We start from the raw sequence: 19,219 nt of genomic DNA on the forward strand, positions 1-19,219 counted from the left end.
GTTTGCTTGCAACTGATTTAATTACTGATCTGGGTTGATGAATTATATCGATTATCACATTCTTTTAACTCTTGTGTAGTTGTCAGACCAAGCCTGATTGCCTCTCCCACTAGATTTTTAGGTTCTCATGGGAGAGATTGTTTTATATTTCCTCCGTTCATTCCCTAAACACCTAGCTCTGGGTTCCACCCACAAAAGGGGGTGGGAACAGGCAGTTGATCATGATGACATTGATCTGGCTTGTGCTTTTGTTGAGTGCTTCCTATATGCCAAGCACTGGACTAAGGGCTAGGGCAGATACACGATAATCATGTCCTATATGGGACTTAGAGACTAAATAGAGAAGCTGTGTGGCTTAGTGGAAAGAGCACGGGCTTGGAAATCAGAGGTCATGGATTCTAATCCTGACTCCACCACCTGTCAACTGTGTGACTTTGGGCAAGTCACTTAACTTCTCTGTGCTTCAGTTATCTCATCTGTAAAATGGGAATTAAGACTGTGAGCCCCACTTGCGACAACCCTATAACCTTGTATCTACCCCAGTGCTTGGAACAGGCACATAGTAAGCACTTAACAAATACCATCATCACCATCAAATAGGAGGGAGAACTGGTATTGAATCCCCATTCTGCAGATTAGGAAACTGAGGCCCAGAGAAGTTAAGTGATTTGCCCAAGATCACACGGCATGTCCATGGTGGAGCTGGTATTAGAATCTTAAGTCCCCTGGCTCTCAGGCATGTGATTTTCCCACTAGTCCACTATTCATAGCTGACAGTAAACTCATTGTGGGCAGGGAGTTTGTCTATTGTTGTACTCTTTCAAGTTCTTAGTACACTGTTCTGCACATAGTAAGTGCTCACTAAATACAATCGAATGAATAAAAGAACAAATGCAAGGTAGACATGATGATCACTTTTTCTTTGGCCTCCCTAGGGTTTCTTTCAATTGTTACTGATTTGAAAGGATTTACTCCAATATCTTACTTTTCCAGGGGTCAAAAAATGTCCTCCAAATGACAATGACTTTGTGCCAAACTCAAATTTTTCTCTTTTCATTGGCAGAGTTACCTCTTGTTCCCAGGGACCTATATACTCGGAACAGTAGAATCAATATTCTTTTAAAGATAATTGATTTTAATTTATATAATGTCCCTTTCAAAATATATGCCTGGGCACATTTCCACATCCAATTATGACACTGACTAATGCTAGAAATATATATCCTTAGACAAAAGCCTCAAGAAATAGATGGACTTTATTTGGCATGTTGTAGGGTCAAAAATCTTGAATTCTCTTTGGTAATGAAGGGAAATTGTTTTGAGGTACCTAGGTCAATCAATCACTGGTATCCAACTTGTACTTCCCAAGTGCTTAGTACAGTGCTCTGCACACAGTAAGCACTCAATAAATACGATTGAATGAATGAATGAATGAATTTATTGAGTACTTACTGAGTGCTGAGCACTCTACTAAGTGGTTGAGAGAGTACAATACAAAAGAATAGGTTGATGTGCTCCCTGTCACAAGGAGCTTGCCGTCTAGAGGAGGAATTTATGATCCAGATGAAGGATTTACGGCCTAGAGTCAGTCAGTCAATCGTATTTACTGAGCGCTTACTTTGTGCAGAGCACTGTATTAAGCTCTTGGGAGAGCACAATATAACATTCCTTGACCACAACAAGCTTAGAGTCTAGAGAAGGAGCTAGTAGTCTAAAGTACTCTCTGTATCAATTATTCAATTATTCAGCGTGGCTCAGTGGAAAGAGCACGGGCTTTGGAGTCAGAGGTCATGGGTTCAAATCCCCACTCCACCAATTTCCATCTGTGGGACTTTGGGCAAGTCACTTAACTTCTCTGGGCCTCAGTTCCCTCATCAGTAAAATGGGGATGAAAACTGTGAGCCCCCCATGGGACAAACCTGTAACCCCCCAGTGCTTAGTACAGTGCTTTGCACATAATAAGTGCTTAATAAATGTCATTATTATTATTATTGTTGTTAAAGAGCACAGGCTTTGGAGTAAGAGGTCATGGGTTCAAATCCCGGCTCCACCACTTGTCAGCTGTGTGACTTTGGGCAAGTCACTTAACTTCTCTGTGCCTCAGTTACCTCATCTGTAAAATGGGGATTAAGACTGCAAGCCCCACGTGGGACAACCTGATCATCTTGTAACCTCCCCAGTGCTTAGAACAGTGCTTTGAACATAGTAAGTGCTTAATATATGCTATTAAATATTATTTTAGTGTCTGATTCTCCTCTAGATATCATGTCTACTATCTCATTTGTATATCCTAGGTACTCATTCCCCCTTTCAGGATCGTACCTGGAGAATTTCCAGTACTCTACCAGTCTCGAATATAATAATAATAATGGTGTTTGTTAAGCGCTTACTATGTGCAAAGCACTGTTCTAAGTGCTGTGGTGGATACAAGGTGATCAGTTTGTCCCACGCGGGGCTCACAGTCTTAATCCCCATTTTACAGATGAGGGAACTGAGGCACAGAGAAGGGAAGTGACTTGCCCAAAGTCACACAGCTGACAAGCGGCAGAGCTAGGATTAGAACCCATGACCTCTAACTCCCAAGCCCAGGCTCTTTCCACTGAGCCACGCTGCTGAGGGAGAGCCAAGCAGAGGCATATCCATTCCATTCCTAGCTTGGGCAGTGACTAGTGAGTGGAAGGCAATCTGCTAAAAGTCAAAACTCACCTGTGCTGGGCAGCAGGGGTCCGGGAGAGAGTCAAGGGAGGAGACTCAAGTTGACTGTGTGGAAGGAGGCAATGGTAAACCATTTCCAGATTTTGACCAAGGGAACTATTTATTTATTCATTTATTCATTCATTTATTTATTTATTTATTTATTCATTCATTCATTCATTCATTTACTTACTATTTATTTATTTATTTATTATTTATTTATTTATTTACTATTTATGTATGTATTTATGTATTTATGTATTTATTTATTATTTATTTACTATTTATGTATGTATTTATGTATTTATGTATTTATTATTTATTTATTTATTTATCTTGTGCATGTCTATTCTATTTATTTTATTTTGTTAGTATGTTTGGTTTTGTTCTCTGTCTCCCCCTCCTAGACTGTGAGCCCACTGTTGGGTAGGGACTGTCCTTATGTCTTGCCGACTTGTACTTCCCAAGTGCTTAGTACAGTGCTCTGCACACAGTAAGCACTCAATAAATACGATTGATTGATTGATTGATTGATATGCTACCAGAACGCTCGCAGATGGAGAGCGGGGCGCTCTGGGAGAGATGTGTCCGTGGTATCGCTATGGGTTGGAAACGACTCAATGGCATAAGACAAGGTACTCATTAAACACAATTGACAGAGCTATTCTTCAGTTTCTAGAAGTTCACTCATTCATTCAATCGTATTTATTGAGCACCGAATGTGGGCAGAACACCGTACTAAGCAAACGGGAGCGTACAATATAACAGTAAGCAGACACATTCCCTGCCCACAGTGAGCTTACAGTCTAGAGGGAGAGAGTAGTTCTAACCCAGAGGACTTTCAGCAGTATTGCTTAAGTTTATGGCAACCAACCTAGATCTTCACAGGATAAAACTGTTTGTGAGGTAACCAGCGCAATTTCCCTTGGGAGATTGTTCCATCAACAAAGAGGATTTCTTGACTCTCCGTCAAAGTTGTTATCCCAGGATTTCGCTGCTCTGTTGTATCTACCTATCTCTCTTCCCTCTCAGATGTGAGGACACTTGTCTGGTATTCATTTTTGATCACTTAGCCAAATCATGCATATTTTAGCTCCTTTAATCTTTCTTTGGAAGTCCCTTAACCTTCTTTGCTTTTCTCTGAAGTCCTTCCAATTTATGTACACATCCTTGGCAAAATTGTTCTCTGGGATATCTAAGTGCTCATTCTTCCAGTCTACCTCTTTTTCTACTGAAATAATAGAAAGTGGTGGGATGGAATCTCTCTAAAATCTTTTCTTTTTCATTTATAAGTGCAAATAGTTTTTCTGAGACAAGAGCTCAGGTTGATTGAAGTCTTTTTATTTTCTTATGTAATTGTGTTTTATGGTGTTAACTGAGCTATGGAAAGATTGACAGGATATCAAGGACCCTACTTTTAGTAAATACCTATCCTTTCTGGGTTACTTTATCTCTCAAATTAACTTAATAATGTGGTCTGATCAGTACTGTTTCTGCTCAATAAATCACTAAAGACACCAGACTGAGCTTTTAGCTGCTAGGGAAGCTGTCTGGCCCGGTGGGAAGTTGCATGTTATAATGGAAAGAGCATGGGCCTTGGAATCAGAGGGGCCTGAGTTCAAATCTTGGCTTTGCCACTTGTCTGCAGTGTTAACTGAGGTAACTCACTTAACTTCTCTGTGCCTCAGTTGCTTCATCTGCAACGGGAGACAAGACGCAACAGAGTTAAGAAACATTAGAACACAACACAAACAAATATTCAAAATAGGCTCAAAGTCTTGGCAGGGACGAAGTGGTGTCAGAGATTGTTGGGGTGACTTTTACCCCTGGATGTCCGCATGGTGCTGGGAGTGAGCATCCTCACTAGCAGGAGGGAGGGTGGCAAGTCACTTAACTTCTCTGTGCCTCAGTTTCCTCACCTGAAATAGACTTTGAGCTGCATGAGGGATACCAATTATTGCTGCTCTGCTCATATTGTATCTACCCCAGGCTTAATACGGTGCTTGGCACATAGTAAGTGCTTAACAAATGACACAATAATTATTATTATTTATTAAGGGCTTACTATATGTAAGCATTGTGGTAACTTCTGGAGTAGATAGAATCAATCAATCAATCAGTTGTATTTATTGAGCACTTACTGTGTGTGGAACACTGTACTAAGCGCTTGGGAGGGTACAATATAACAGTTGCAGCAGGGAGAAGCAGCGTGGCTCAGTGGAAGGAGCATGGGCTTGGGAGGCAGAGGATGTGGGTTCTAATCCCATCTTCGCCACTTGTCTGCTGTGTGACCTTGGGCAAGCCACTTAACTTTTCTGTGCCTCAGTTACCTTATCTGGAAAATGTCGATTAAGACTGCGAGCCCCACGTGGGACAACCTGATTATCTTATATCTACCCCAGTGCTTAGAACAGTGCTTGGCACATAGTAAGCACTATGCTATTTGTTATGGTATAACAAATACCATAATAATAATAATAATAATAATAATAATTATTATTATTATTAGAACAGACACATCCCGACCCACATTGATAGAAGATAATCGGATTGGACACAGTCCCCAACCCATCTTGTAGTCCAAAACTAGAGGGAGTGTGCAATTATCTTCATCAGAACAGCAATTAAAAAAGAGGTCTGGATATTTCCAGATGGATATTCTTTCTTAGGGTGTCTATACCTAGTTTCATCCTAAGGGCCAAATTGGTCATGCGGATGGAAGTGAGGATTTGTGGATGGGTTCAACTCTTAACTTATGTGCTGAGAGGTTGGTTTTGTCAGGAGTTTGAATTGATTTGGGAGGTTCCAAATGATGATGATGATGATGGTGATGGTATTTGTTAAGTGCTTTCTATGTGCCAAGCATTGTTCTAAGCGCTGGGGTAGATACAAGGTAATCAGGTTGTCCCACTTGGGGTTCACAGTCTTAATCCCCATTTTTCAGATGAGGTGACTGAGGCACAGAGAAGTTAAGTGACTTGCCCAAAGTCACACAACTGACAAGTGGCAGAGCCGGGATTAGAAACTATACAACCCCTCACTCCCAAGCCCGGGCTCTTTCCACTAAGCCACATTGCTTCTCTGAAATAAAAACAGCTTTATTTCTAGCATTCAAGGAAAGCGCAGGAGACTCATGAATGTGGCTGGACAGCTTGGCTTGCCTCTCCAAGGCATTTTATGGGCTGGATCTCTTCTTTGAAGTTCTAAAGGGGTTGGCGTGCACTCTGTGAAGTCACGTGCTCCTGCTTAGAACTGAAAAGCGATTTCTGAGAAGTCCGCCTGCAGAATGTCCATTTGAAGTGACCTGATTTATTATGATGATGAAGAGAGAAAGCATGTCCAAACATTTCTAGGAAAGGTCACCGAGCTGGAGATATACTTACTGACTTTCACAAGAGCTCATTTTAGGCATACTGTTTGTTTAACCTCTCTCCTCATGAAACTTTTAGAGACTGCAGAAGAAATACTCTTAGGCTCCTAATAGACTCCCAATCCAAAAGGAGAGGCCCCTTTTAGACTGTGAGCCCACCGTTAGGTAGGGACTGTCTCTATATGTTGCCAACTTGTACTTCCCAAACGCTTAGTACAGTGCTCTGCACACAGTAAGCGCTCAATAAATACGATTGATGATGATGATGATGATGATAAGATATTTAGAAGCCAGTGCTGTGTTTTATTTTTTTTTCTACAAAAGGACTGTACCGATTAGAGAAACCGGGTGGCCTAGTGGAAAAAGCACAGACTTCTGGAGTCAGGAGACCTGGGTTCTAATGTGGGCTCCATCCTCAATCAATTAATTAACTATTCAGCAGTATTTATTGGGCTCTTCCTGAGTGCAGAGTACTATACCGAGTCCTTGGGAGGATACACCACAATAGAGTTGGTAGACATGGTCCCTGCCCACAAGGAACTTAAAGACTAGAGAGGGACACAGACATTAAAATAAATTAATTAATTAAAATTAAAATAAATACAATGAAATAAATTAAAATAAAATAAATAAAATAAAATAAATTAAAATAAAATAAAAAGTGAAATGTTAGCGTGTAAGAATCTGTATATACGGGCTGTGGGGCAGAGGGTGGGGAAATATCAGGTGCTTAGGACATATAGGTTCAAGTTCATAGGAACACAGAAAGGAGGATGGAGTAAGAGAGACGATGAGGTCATCTGCTGGGTGACCTTGTGTTACTTACTTCTTTGTACCTCAGTTTCCTCATCTATAAAATGGGGATTAGTACCTGTTTTTCATTTCCCTTAGGCTGTGAGCCCCATGTGCGACAGGGACCATTTTTAAAGAGTAAGCACTTCAAATATCACAATTATTCTTATTCTTATTCAAACTCGACTGAGAGATTGGCATTCTCCAGGGACTGGAGCTTTGGGGGCTTTGAACAGCTACTTGTTGGTGATAGACTTAGGGAAGGGTGAGTTAGCAGAAAGAGTATGGGTTTGGGAACCAGAGAACCTGAGTTCTAACCCCCTTCTATGATGTACCTGCTGTGTAACTTTGGGCAGGTCATTTAATTTCTCTGTGCCGCACTTCTGTCATCTCCCTCCTACTTAGACTGTGTGCCCCATGTGGGATCTAATGATTTTGAACCTACCCCAGCATTTAGTACAGTGCTTGGCACATAGTACACAGTTTATAGATATTATTATTGGTATTATTATTTTGCCATCAGGCCTCCTCCCTCCACTTATATCGTCTTGTAATAATAATAATGGCATTTATTATGTGCTTACTATGTGCAAAGCACTGTTCTAAGCACTGGGGAGGTTACAAGGTGATAAGGTTGTCCCACGGGGGGCTCACAGTCTTAATCCCCATTTTACAGGTGAGGGAACTGAGGCAAATAGAAGTTAAGTGACTTGCCCAAAGTCACACAGCTGACAATTGGCGGAGTTGGGATTTGAACCCATGACCTCTGAGTCCAAAGCCTGTGGTCTTTCCACTGAGCCACGTTGCTTCATTTCTTATCCTAATTGTTTTCTCCCCCGGGCCCCTCAGGCTTGTTAATCATATGTCTGAGTATTTATTGAGTGATTTTCAGCTTTCCCATAACAAAGAAACTGGAACACAGGAAAAGTTCTTAAATTCCACCTCCTTCAAGAAGTTTTCTTCAATTAAACCACATTTGATTTGAGCCAAGCTGACATAATAATAGTAATGATGGTATTTGTTAAGTGTTTAATAATAATAATTATGGTATTTGTTAAGCACTTACTATGTGCTGAGCACTGTTCTAAGTGCTGGGGTAGGTACAAGGCAATCAGGTTGTTCCATGTGAGGCTCACAGTCTTAATCCCTATTTTACAGATGAAGCACAGAGAGGTTAAGCGACTTGCCCAAGGTCAAAGAGCAGACAAGTTGCAGAGTTTGGATTAGAGCCCACATCCTCTGACTCCCAAGCCTGGGCTCTTACCACTAAACCACTCTGACCCAGTAACTGAAGCACAGAGAAGTGAAGTGACTTGCCCAAGTTCACATAGCAGACAAGTGATGGAGCCAGGATTAGAACCCAAATCCTCTGACTTCCAAGCCTGTGCTCTTACCGCTAAATCACGCTGCTTCTCATCTCTTATCCCTTTTATCACATATATATTTTATTCCTATTCACAGCACTCATATATGTTTTAATTATATATTTTTGATACCTTCGGTGATTCAGCTATTTCATCCTGACAGACTTATACTACTTCCTCATATATCAGAAAGTATATAGTCAGTCAGTTGTATCTGTTGAGCTCTTACTGTGTGCAGAGATTGGTACTAAGCCATTGGGAGAGTACAATATAATAATAGACACATTCTCTGCCCACAACGAGCTCACAGTTTAGAGGGAAATTGCTAGTTTATTGATGCATAGTAAGTGCTCAAAAAATACAACTGATTGATTGATTGATTAATTAATTGAAATCAGGGGAATTCACTGAGTGCTTACTGTGTGCAGACTACTGTACTAAGCTCTTGGAGGGGTACAATAGTATCCCTAGAATCTACTAGAATTAGTAGACATGATTCCTTGCTTCAAGGAGCTTCCACTCATATTTGTTTTGTACTTACTATGTACTGACCACTCCAAATTAGTGGGAGAGAGAGAGAGAGAGAAAGAGAGAGAGAGAGAGAGAGAGAGAGAGAGAGAGAGAGAGAGAGAGAGAGAGAGAGAGAGGGGAAGAGTAAAATGAGTTCATTCATTCATTCATTCATTCAATCATATTTATTGAGCGCTTACTGTGTGCAGAGCACTGTACTAAGCACTTGGGAAGTACAAGTTGGCAACATATAGAGACAGTCCCAACCCAACAATGGAGAGAAGAAGAATAATAACTGTGGTGTTTGATAAGTGTTTTCTATGTTTCAAGCACCAATGTAAATAGAAGATTAGTCACATCAGACACAGTCCCTGTCCTACATAATAATGATGGCCTTTATTAAGTGCTTACTATGTGCAAATCACTGTTCTAAGTGCTGGGGAGGTTACAAGGTGATCAGGTTGTCCCATGTGGGGCTCACAGTCTTAATCACCATTTTATAGATGAGGTAACTGAGGAACAGGGGAGTAAAGTGACTTGCCCAAAGTCACACAGCTGACAAGTGGTGGATCCGGGATTTGAACCCATGACCTCTGACTCCAAAGCCTGCGCTCTTTCCATTGAGCCACGATGCTTCTAATGGGGTTCAATGGGGGCTCAGTGTCTAAGAGGAAGGAAGAACAGGCATTCAATCTCCATTTTACAGATGGGGAAACAGAGGCACTGAGAAGTTAAGCGACTTGTGCAAAGTTATGCAGCAGACAAGTGGCAGAGACAGGATTAGAACCCAGGTCCACTAATTTTCTGGCCTTTCCTCTTTCCTGTAGTCCATGCTGCTTGACAGAGTGCAAAGTTATCCATACAAGAGCATTGGGAGTGTAAGAGGACTGAGCATTGGGCTTAAGTGGAAGTGCTGGAATGATAAAAAGGAAGAAGGGGGATATTGGGTGGGGAGGTTGGAGATGAATCAGGGAGGACCTCCAGGAGAAGATGTAGTTCCAGAAGGGGCTGAAGGAGGAGGGAGTTCCAAGCAGAAGAAAGGCAAGAGCTAGAGGTAGATGGTGAGAGTTGAGAATTGGGTCCCAGGGAACAGAATGGAATGAGAGGAGCGAAGCATTTGAGCTGGGGTGGGGGAGAAGCTGAGTAAATGCAGTGTGGCCTAGTGGAAAGAGGACCTGGGGTCTAATCCCAGCTCTGCCACTTGCCTGTTGTGTGACCTTGGGCAAGTTGCTTCAGTTTTCTGTGCTTCAGTTTCCCCATCTGTAAAATGGGGATTGGATACCTGTTCTCCCTCTCCTCCAGAATGTGAGCCCCATGTGGAACAGGGACAGTGTCTTACACTGGTGCTTAGTATGGTGCTTGGCGCGTAGTAGGAGCTTAACAATCAATCAATCAATCAATCGTATTTATTGAGCGCTTACTATGTGCAGAGCACTGTACTAAGCGCTTGGGAAGTACAAATTGGCAACACATAGAGACAGTCCCTACCCAACAGTGGGCTCACAGTCTAAAAGGGGGAGACAGAGAACAGAACCAAACATACCAACAAAATAAAATAAATAGGATAGAAATGTACAACAAATACCATAATTATTATTAGAGCTTGCTGTGTGCAGAGTGCTGTACTAAAGCACTGGGAAAGAGTACCAGATGAGAATTAGAGTGGATCCCACCACTCAAAGGCTTCACCACCTAGGAAATTAATGCTATTTCTTGTATATGAGGAGGCAAGCAGTTTCAATAATGTGTCTTTAAAAGCAGAAATCAATCTCCAATTCCTAACCCAAATTCTAGAACTCAAAATACTCCTTCCTCTCCTCCACATCCTCCTCCTCCTATTACTATTACTACCTGATTAAGTAAATTTCAGGATAATTCCAAGTTATAGACTCAATATCTCTAGAGAAGTAGCGTGGCTCAATAGAAAGAGCCCGGGCTTGAGAGTCAGAGGTCATGGGTTCAAATCCCAGCTCCGCCAATTGTCAGCTGTGTGACTTTGGGCAGGTCACTTAACTTCTCTGGGCCTCAGTTACCTCATCTGTAAAATGGGGGATGAAGACTGTGAGCCCCACGTGGGACAATCTGATCACCTTGTATCCTCCCCAGTGCTTAGAACAGTGCTTTGCACATAGTAAGCGCTTAACAAATGCCATCATTATTATTATTATATCTACCAGCTCGTACCCAAACTACTCTGGATTTGGGCCTGATTCAGGGGCAGAGGTGGGTCCTGGCCTTTAGCCTTCTATTATTTATATTGATGCCTGTTTACTTGTTTTAATGTGTACATACCTCTAATTCTATTTATTTATATTGATGCCTGTTTTCTTGTCTTGATGTTTGTCTCCCCCCTTCTAGACTATAAGCCTGGTGTGGGCAGGGATTGCCTCTCTTTATTGCTGAATTGTACTTTCCAAGCACTTAGTATAGTGCTCTCCATGCAATAAGCGCTCACTAAATACGATTGAATGAATGAATGAATGAATGTTTCCTCATCTGTGCCCAAGAGTTGCCAAGCCCTTTGGAAAGAAGTCAGTGAGCAGAAACCACCTTGGGCATGCCCAAGCTTTCCCGAAAGAGGAAGCACTAGCTTTTGGACGTGATGAGTTGCAAAATTATGTGGTGCTCACTCTCAATTCCACAAATCAAAACATTCCCCCCTCCCCATCTCTTTGAGTCAGCCCCTCAGTGACTAGACAAGGATTGCATGAACATGTACATGTGAGACAGCCTGGTAATGAAGAGGAAACCCCGGTGCAGACGATGGAGCCTGGACATGTTCAAACCCTTTTCAGACAACCCAAATGCAGAATTTCTCCTTCCTAAAATCCATCTGATCTGATATTTTACTTTGCTCATAGCTCATGCTGTTATTGGAGTCATGGCTAGAATCTAGCCTGCGTATACATGACCACTGTTTGACCCAGGAACTGGGGGTCTATTTTCCGGTTGGCCCAGTGCTTAGTAAAGAATGATAATGATATTTGTTAAGCACCTACTATGTGCCAAGCACTGTATTAAATGCTGGAGGGATACAAAGTAATCAGGTCAGACACAAACCCTGCCCCACATGGGACTTACAGTCGAAAGAGGAGGAACAAGTATTGAATTCTCATTTTACAAATGAGGGTACACTATCTTTTTTTTAATGGTGTTCATTCAATCATTCATTCATTCAATGATATTTATGGAGCTCTTTTTATATTCAAAACACTGTACTAAGCACTTGGGAGAGTGCACTATAACAATTAACAGACACATTCCATGCACACAGTGAGCTCACAGTCTAGAGATAATTATTGTATTTGTTAAGCGCTTCCTTTGTGCCAGAGACTGATTGTACTATAGCCTGTGGTGGAAACAAACAAATCGGGTTGATCACAGTCCCTGTCCCACATGGGGCTCAAATCCTAATCCCCTGCTTCTCATCAAAGAAGAAAGAGATGTACACTCAAGGTCAGGCTGATGGGATGAGAGAAAGCATGGAGGCCAAAGAGTGGTTTTCATGGAATGGAGAGTAGGTGATGACTATAGTAGTATTTATTAAGCACTTACTACATTTCAAGTACTGTTCTAAGCGCTTGGGTAGATACAAGCTAATCGGGTTGGACACGGTCCTTGTCCCACATCGGGCTCACAGTCTTAGTCCCCATTTGACAGATGAGGCAACTGAGGCCCAGAGAAGTGGAGTGACTTGCTCAAGGTCACACAGCAGACCTGTGGAGGAGCCGGGGATAGAACCCAGGTCCTTCTGACCCTGAGGCCCGTGCTCTGTCCACTAGGTTGCTGGATGGGAGAGGAAAGCATGAGCAGATTCGATGAGAAACTGGAACAGTTAGGTAAAAGGATAGATCAGTTGGTGGAGGAACTGAAACCATAATCATCTTCATCATTTTGGGCAGGGAATTGTCTATTTTCGTCTTACACTCTCCCAAGCACTTAGTACAGTGCTCTGCACACAGTAAGTGCTCAATAAATATGATTGAATGAATGAGTCATCATCAATGTTCTTTATTGAGCACTTACTATATGCAGAGAACTGTATTCAGCACTTGGGAGAGTACAGTGAGACAGAGCTGATTGACCTATTCGCTGCCCACAATGAGCACATGGTCAATAATCAGTTAATCAATGATATTTACTGAATGTCTACTCTCTGCAGAGCACAGTAATAGCTGTTTGAGAGTGGACAATGCAGTAGTGTTGGAAGGTACCACTTCAGGGAAGCAGCGTGGCTCTGTGGAAAGAGCCCAGGCTTGGGAATCAGAGGTTATGGGTTCTAATTCTGGCTCCCCCACATGTCTGCTATGTGACCTTGGGTAAGTCACTTAACTTCTCTGAGCCTCAGTTACCTCATCTGTAAAATGGGGATTAAAACTGTGAGCCCCACGTGGGACAACATGATCGCCTTGTATCCCCCCCCCAGTGCTTAGAACAGTGCTTTGCACATAGTAAGCACTTAACAAATGCCATCATTATTATTATTAGCATCCCTGCCCACAAGGAGCTTGCAGTCTACAAGGGGACACAAGTATGAAAAGAAATTATGCATCAGGCAAAAAATCCTCACTCTCGGCTTCAAGGCTGTCCATCACCTCGCCCCCTCCTACCTCACCTCCCTTCTTTCCTTCTTCAGCCCAGCCCACACCCTCCACTCCTCTGCCGCTAACCTCCTCACTGTGCCTCGTTCTCGCCTGTCCCGCCGTCGACCCCCGGCCCATGTCCTCCCTCTGTCCTGGAATGCCCTCCCTCCGCCCATCCGCCAAGCTAGTTCTCTTCCTCCCTTCAAAGCCCTACTGAGAGCTCACCTCCCCCAGGAGGCCTTCCCAGACTGAGCCCTTTTTCCTCTCCTCCTCCCCATCCCCCCACCCTACCTCCTTCCCCTCCCCGCAGCACCTGTATATATGTTTGTACATATTTATTACTCTATTAATTTTACTTGTGCATATTTACTATTCTATTTATTTTATTCTGTTAATATGTTTTGTTTTGTTGTCTGTCTCCCCCTTCTAGACTGTGAGCCTGCTGTTGGGTAGGGACCATCTCTACAGGTTGCCAACTTGTACTTCCCAAGCGCTTAGTACAGTGCTCTGCACACAGTAAGTGCTCAATAAATGATTGATTGAATGAATGAATGAATGAATGAATGAATGAGGGCAATTGGAGAGTATAAGGACCTGTGCAAAAGTGTTACATGAATGGTTGGCATAGGAGGTTGAATTTGCCTTATTAAGGTCACATCTCCTTAAGGAGGGGAAGCAGCATGGCATGGTGGAAAGAGCATGGGCTTGGGAGCCAGAGGTCATTGGTTCTAGTGCCAGTTCCGGCACTTGTCTGCTGTGTGACCTTGGACATGTCACTTAACTTCTCTGTGCCTCAGTTCCCTCATCTATAAAATGGGGATTGACACTGTGAACCCCACGTGGGATGACTTGATTATCTTGTATTTACCCCAGCGCTTAGCACAGTGCTTGGCACATAGTAAGCACTTAACAAATACCATAATAAGCCCTACTGAGAGCTCACCTCCTCCAGGAGGCCTTCCCAGACTGAGCCCCCTTCTTCCTCTCCCCCTCCTCCCCCTCCCCATCCCCCCCACCTTACCTCCTTCCCCTCCCCACAGCACCTGTATATATGTTTGTACATATTTATAACTCTATTTATTTTACTTGTACATATTTACAATTCTATTTATTTTATTTTGTTAATACGTTTTGTTCTGCTGTCTGTCTCTCCCTTCTAATAATAATCATTATCATTATTATTGCTATTATTTTATTATTATTATTATTTCCTCCATGAGGCGTTCCCCAATCCAGGCCTCTATTCCCTGGCTCCCTCTGCCTTCTGCCTTGTCTGTGAACTTGGGTTTGTGACCTCTGGAAATTTGATATGCTCCCCATCCTCAGCCCCACAGCACTTATGGACTGTGAGCCGTTGTTGGGTAGGGACCATCTCTATATATTGCCGATTTGTACTTATCAAGCGTTTAGTACAGTGCTCTGCACACAGTAAGTGCTCAATAAATATGATTGAATGAATGAATGAACTTATGTGCTTACTTATAAATGATGGATTGTTAATTATTTATTTATACTAATGTCTGTCCCCCTCTCTAGACTGTAAGTTCATTGTGAACAGGGAAGTTTCTATCAGCTCTCTTGTATTGTATTCTCCCAAGCCTTAGTACCGAGCTTGTCCTCTAGACTGCAAGCTCGTTGTGGGCTGGGATTGTCTCTCTTTATTTAGAGAAGCAGTGTGGCTCAGTGGAAAGAGCCCGGGCTTTGGAGTCAGAGGTCTTGGTTTCAAATCCCGGATCCGCCAACTGTCAGCTATGTGACTTTGGGCAAATCACTTAACTTCTCTGTGCCTCAGTTACCTCATCTGTAAAATGGGGATTAAGACTGTGAGCCCCCCCGTGGGACAACCTGATCACCTTGTAACCTCCCCAGTGCTTAGAACAGTGCTTTGCACATAGTAAGCACTTAATAAATGCCATTATTATTATTATTGCTGTATTGTACTTTCCTAAGTGCTTAGTACAGTGTTCTGCACATGGTAAGTGCTTAATAAATAGGATTAAATGAATGAATGCCCTACAAAACATCACCAAGATCTGCTCTTTCCTCTCCATCCAAACCTCTACCACGTTAGTACAATCACAATCCCAACTCTGCCACTGGTCACCTGTGTGACTTTGGGCAAGTCACTTGACTTCTCTGTGCCTCAGTTTCCTCATCTCTAAAATGGGGATTAAGACTGTGAGCCCCACATGGGACAACCTAATCACCTTGTAATCTCCTCAGCGCTTAGAACAGTGCTTTGCACATAGTAAGCACTTAATAAATGCTATTAAAAAAAAATCACTCATCCTGTCCCGACTAGATTACTGCATCAGCCTCTTTTCAGACCTCCGAACCTCCTGTCTCTCCCCACTTCAATCTATACTTCACCTTGCTGCCCGGATTATCTTTCTACAGTAAAGTTCTGGGCATGTCACCTCCCTGTCCCCCCTCAAAAGTCTCCAGTGGCTGCCTATCAACCACCATATCAAAGAAAAACTTCTCACTATCGGCTTCAAAGCTCTCCATCGCCTTTTCCCTTCTTACCTCACCTCCCTTCTCTCCTTCTACATCCCAGCCCACACACTCCACTCCTCTGGTGCTAACCTTCTCACTGTGCCTCATTCTCGCCTGTCCCACCATCGACCCCTGGCCCACATCCTACCTCTGGCCTGGAATGCCTTCCCTCCTAAAATCTGCCAAACAATCACACTTCCACCCTTCAAAGCCCTACTGAAGGCTCACCTCGTCCAAGAGGCCTTCCCAGACTAACCCCCACTTTCCCTCAGCTTCCCCTCCCCTCCACATCTCCCTGACTTGCTCCCTTTGCTCTACCCCCCCTCCCTGCCCCACAGCAGTATAAATGTACATATCTACAATTCTATTTATTTATACTGATGCCTGTATACTTGTTATTTATACTGATGCCTGTATACTCTTCCCCTCGTCTCCCCCTCGTCCCCCTCTCCATCCCCCCATCTTACCTCCCTCCCTTCCCCACAGCACCTGTATATATGTATATATGTTTGTACATATTTTTTTACTCTATTTATTTATTTATTTAATTTATTTGTACATATCTATTCTATTTTATTTTGTTAGTATGTTTGGTTTTGTTCTCTGTCTCCCCCTTTTAGACTGTGAGCCCACTGTTGGGTAGGGACTGTCTCTATATGTTGCCAATTTGTACTTCCCAAGCGCTTAGTACAGTGCTCTGCACATAGTAAGCGCTCAATAAATACGATTGATGATGATGATGATGTTTTGATGTCTGTCTCCCTCCTTCTAGACTGTAAGCCCGGTGTGGACAGGGATTGTCTCTCTTCATTGCTGAATTGCACTTTCTGAGTGCTTAGTACAGTGCTATGCACACAGTAAGCACTCAATAAATACAATCAAGTGAATGAAGGAATGAATATAGTAAGTATTCAATAAATACCATTGATGATGATAGTTTAAGGTATCTTTAGGAACGACTGTAGCCTCCTGAGAAAGACCAAAGCTTGAAAATTAATCTGACTGTTCTGGATAGGGATAGACTAGAGTGGTAATAATAGTAATTGAGGTACTCACTAAGTGCTTACTATAATCCAAGCACTGTGCTAAGCACTGGGGTAGAGGCAATACAATCAGATAGACTGTGAGCCCACTGTTGGGTAGGGACCATCTCTATATGTTGCTAATTTGTACTTCCCAAGAGCTCAGTACAGTGCTCTGCATACAGTAAGTGTTCAATAAATATAATTGAATGAATGAACAAATGAAAGATAGGGTACAGTCCATGTCTCACTTGGGGATTGCCAGCTAAGGGGAGGGAGAACAGGATTTGAATCCCCATTTTATAAATGAGGAAATGGAAGCACAGAAAAATGAAATGACTCACCCGAGGTCACACAGCAAGCAGGTAGCAGAACCAAGATTAGAACCCAGATTTTCTGTCACCCCATCCAGTGCTCTTTCTATTAGGCCACACTGCTTCTGCAGGCTGGAAGCAGTCGCAGTGGGCCAGTAAGACTAGTTCTGTTTGAGTGCAATAATAACTTCATCCTTTAGCAGAGAAAAACTGGATTCCAACTGGAAAAATGGAAACTAGCTCTCTCCCTCCCTTCAAAGCCCTACTGAGAGCTCACCTCCTCTAGGAGGCCTTCCCAGACTGAGCTCCCCCTTTTTCCTCTCCTCCTCCTCCTCTCCTCTCCATCGCCACCCCCCTGCCCTAACCCCTTCCCCTCCCCACAGCACTTGTATATAGTTGTACATATTCATTACTCTATTTTATTTGTACATATTTGTTACTCTATTAATTTTATTAATGACATGTATATAGCTATAATTATATTTATTAATTATATTTATTGTGATGGTATTGACACCTGTCTACTTGTTTTGTTTTGTTGCCTGTCTCCCCCTTCTAGACTGTGAGCCCATTGTTGGGTAGGGACGTCTCTATATGTTGCCAACTTGTACTTCCCAAGTGTTTAGTACAGTGCTCTGCACACAGTAAGTGCTCAATAAATACGATTGAATTAATTAATTAATTAATCAATGGTATTTATTGAGGACTTACTGTGCCCCAAACACTGTACTGCCCTTGGGAGAGAACAATAGCATAGAATGATGAACATGTTTCCTGCCCACAAGGAGCTTTGAGTCTAGTGGGGGAGACACAGGCATGACTATAAATTGCCAATAAAGGAAATGGGAGAGAATAGAGATGTGTACATAAGTGCTGTGGGGCCTAAGGGTGTAGAAAAGGATAGAAGCTGCATATTTCACCCATTTGTTCATGTTGGGAAGTTTTTGAACCTCATGAATGAAAAGCCAGGTCATAAAAGGATGCCCTAAACACCGGAGCCCCTTTCAATCAGATTCAGTCAGGAAAGAGCCATTTTTCAAGGAATACAATGAAGGAGCTGAAAAAGAACGCACTGAATCTCCGAGGAAAGTAGTGTCTTTCTCCCACACTAGACTGGAAGCTCCTTGAGGGCAGGGACTGCGTCTACTGAGTCCTTTCGATTCTCCCAAGCCCTTAGCTCTGCACAGTTTAATTGCTCAATAAATGCTATTGATTGGTTGATTGATGGAAACTTTGTCTTTTAACTATTCTCATCCAGTGTGGAGCCAGCTGAAGGAAACTGAAAGTGCGGAGCCAGCTGAAGGAAACTGAAGGTGTGAAGAGCTTCAGTGACTTCCCATGGATTTTCCAGAGTTTTCTCTCTGTGTGAGCAAAGTGGGAGATACAGGGTATCATTTTAAATGTTTGCAGCTGAAAGGACAGAGCCCTGATGTCTTTTTAATTTTTTTTTAAAACGGGTGATAACTAACATAATCTTTCTGTATTTGCTCCCTAAACGGCATTTCTTTCTTTAATCAATCCATCAATCAATCATACTTATTGAGCGCTTACCGTGTGCAGAGCACTGTACTAAGCGCTTGGGAAGTACAAGTTGGCAACATATAGAGACAGTCCTTACCCAACAGTGGGCTCACAGTCTCAAAGGGGGAGACAGAGAACAAAACCAAACATACTAACAAAATAAAATAAATAGAATAGATATGTACAAATAAAATAAATAAATAAATAAATAGAGTAATAACAAGAAATACATTGTCCCTTCAGGTCTGGATTGTGAAAGGGGACAATAAATTGAATTCTGAACTTGCCCAGTTTTATGGAGGGCCCTTCTTGGGGGCCAATGACACCCCACTTCTCTTTTTAGTGACCCCAAGAGAGACACAATCTATTCAATCAATGGGATTTGTTGAGCATTTACTATATGTTGAGCACCGTACTAAGTGCTTGGGAGACTAAGACTATTCATTCACTGCATTCAATCATATTTACTGAGCACTTATTATGTGCAGAGCACTGCACTAAGTACTTGGAAAGTACAATATAGCAATAAAGAGAGACAATTCCTGGCCACAAA

The 19,219-nt window shown here is 42.5% G+C and overlaps 1 long non-coding RNA gene across 1 annotated transcript in view; it reads left to right on the forward strand.

Moving 5' to 3' along the window:
- The window catches only part of LOC119920514, a 35,975-nt gene extending 17,409 nt beyond the window's left edge, over nt 1–18,566 (forward strand). Inside the window, exon 4 of the long non-coding RNA XR_005448261.1 lies at nt 18,404–18,566. This is a non-coding gene — a long non-coding RNA (uncharacterized LOC119920514). The remainder of the gene's footprint in view (nt 1–18,403) is intronic.
- Nucleotides 18,567–19,219: the final 653 nt, after the last annotated feature.

The sequence above is a fragment of the Tachyglossus aculeatus genome, chromosome 2, assembly GCF_015852505.1.
Source record: "Tachyglossus aculeatus isolate mTacAcu1 chromosome 2, mTacAcu1.pri, whole genome shotgun sequence".
Classification (NCBI taxonomy): Eukaryota; Metazoa; Chordata; class Mammalia; order Monotremata; family Tachyglossidae; genus Tachyglossus; species Tachyglossus aculeatus.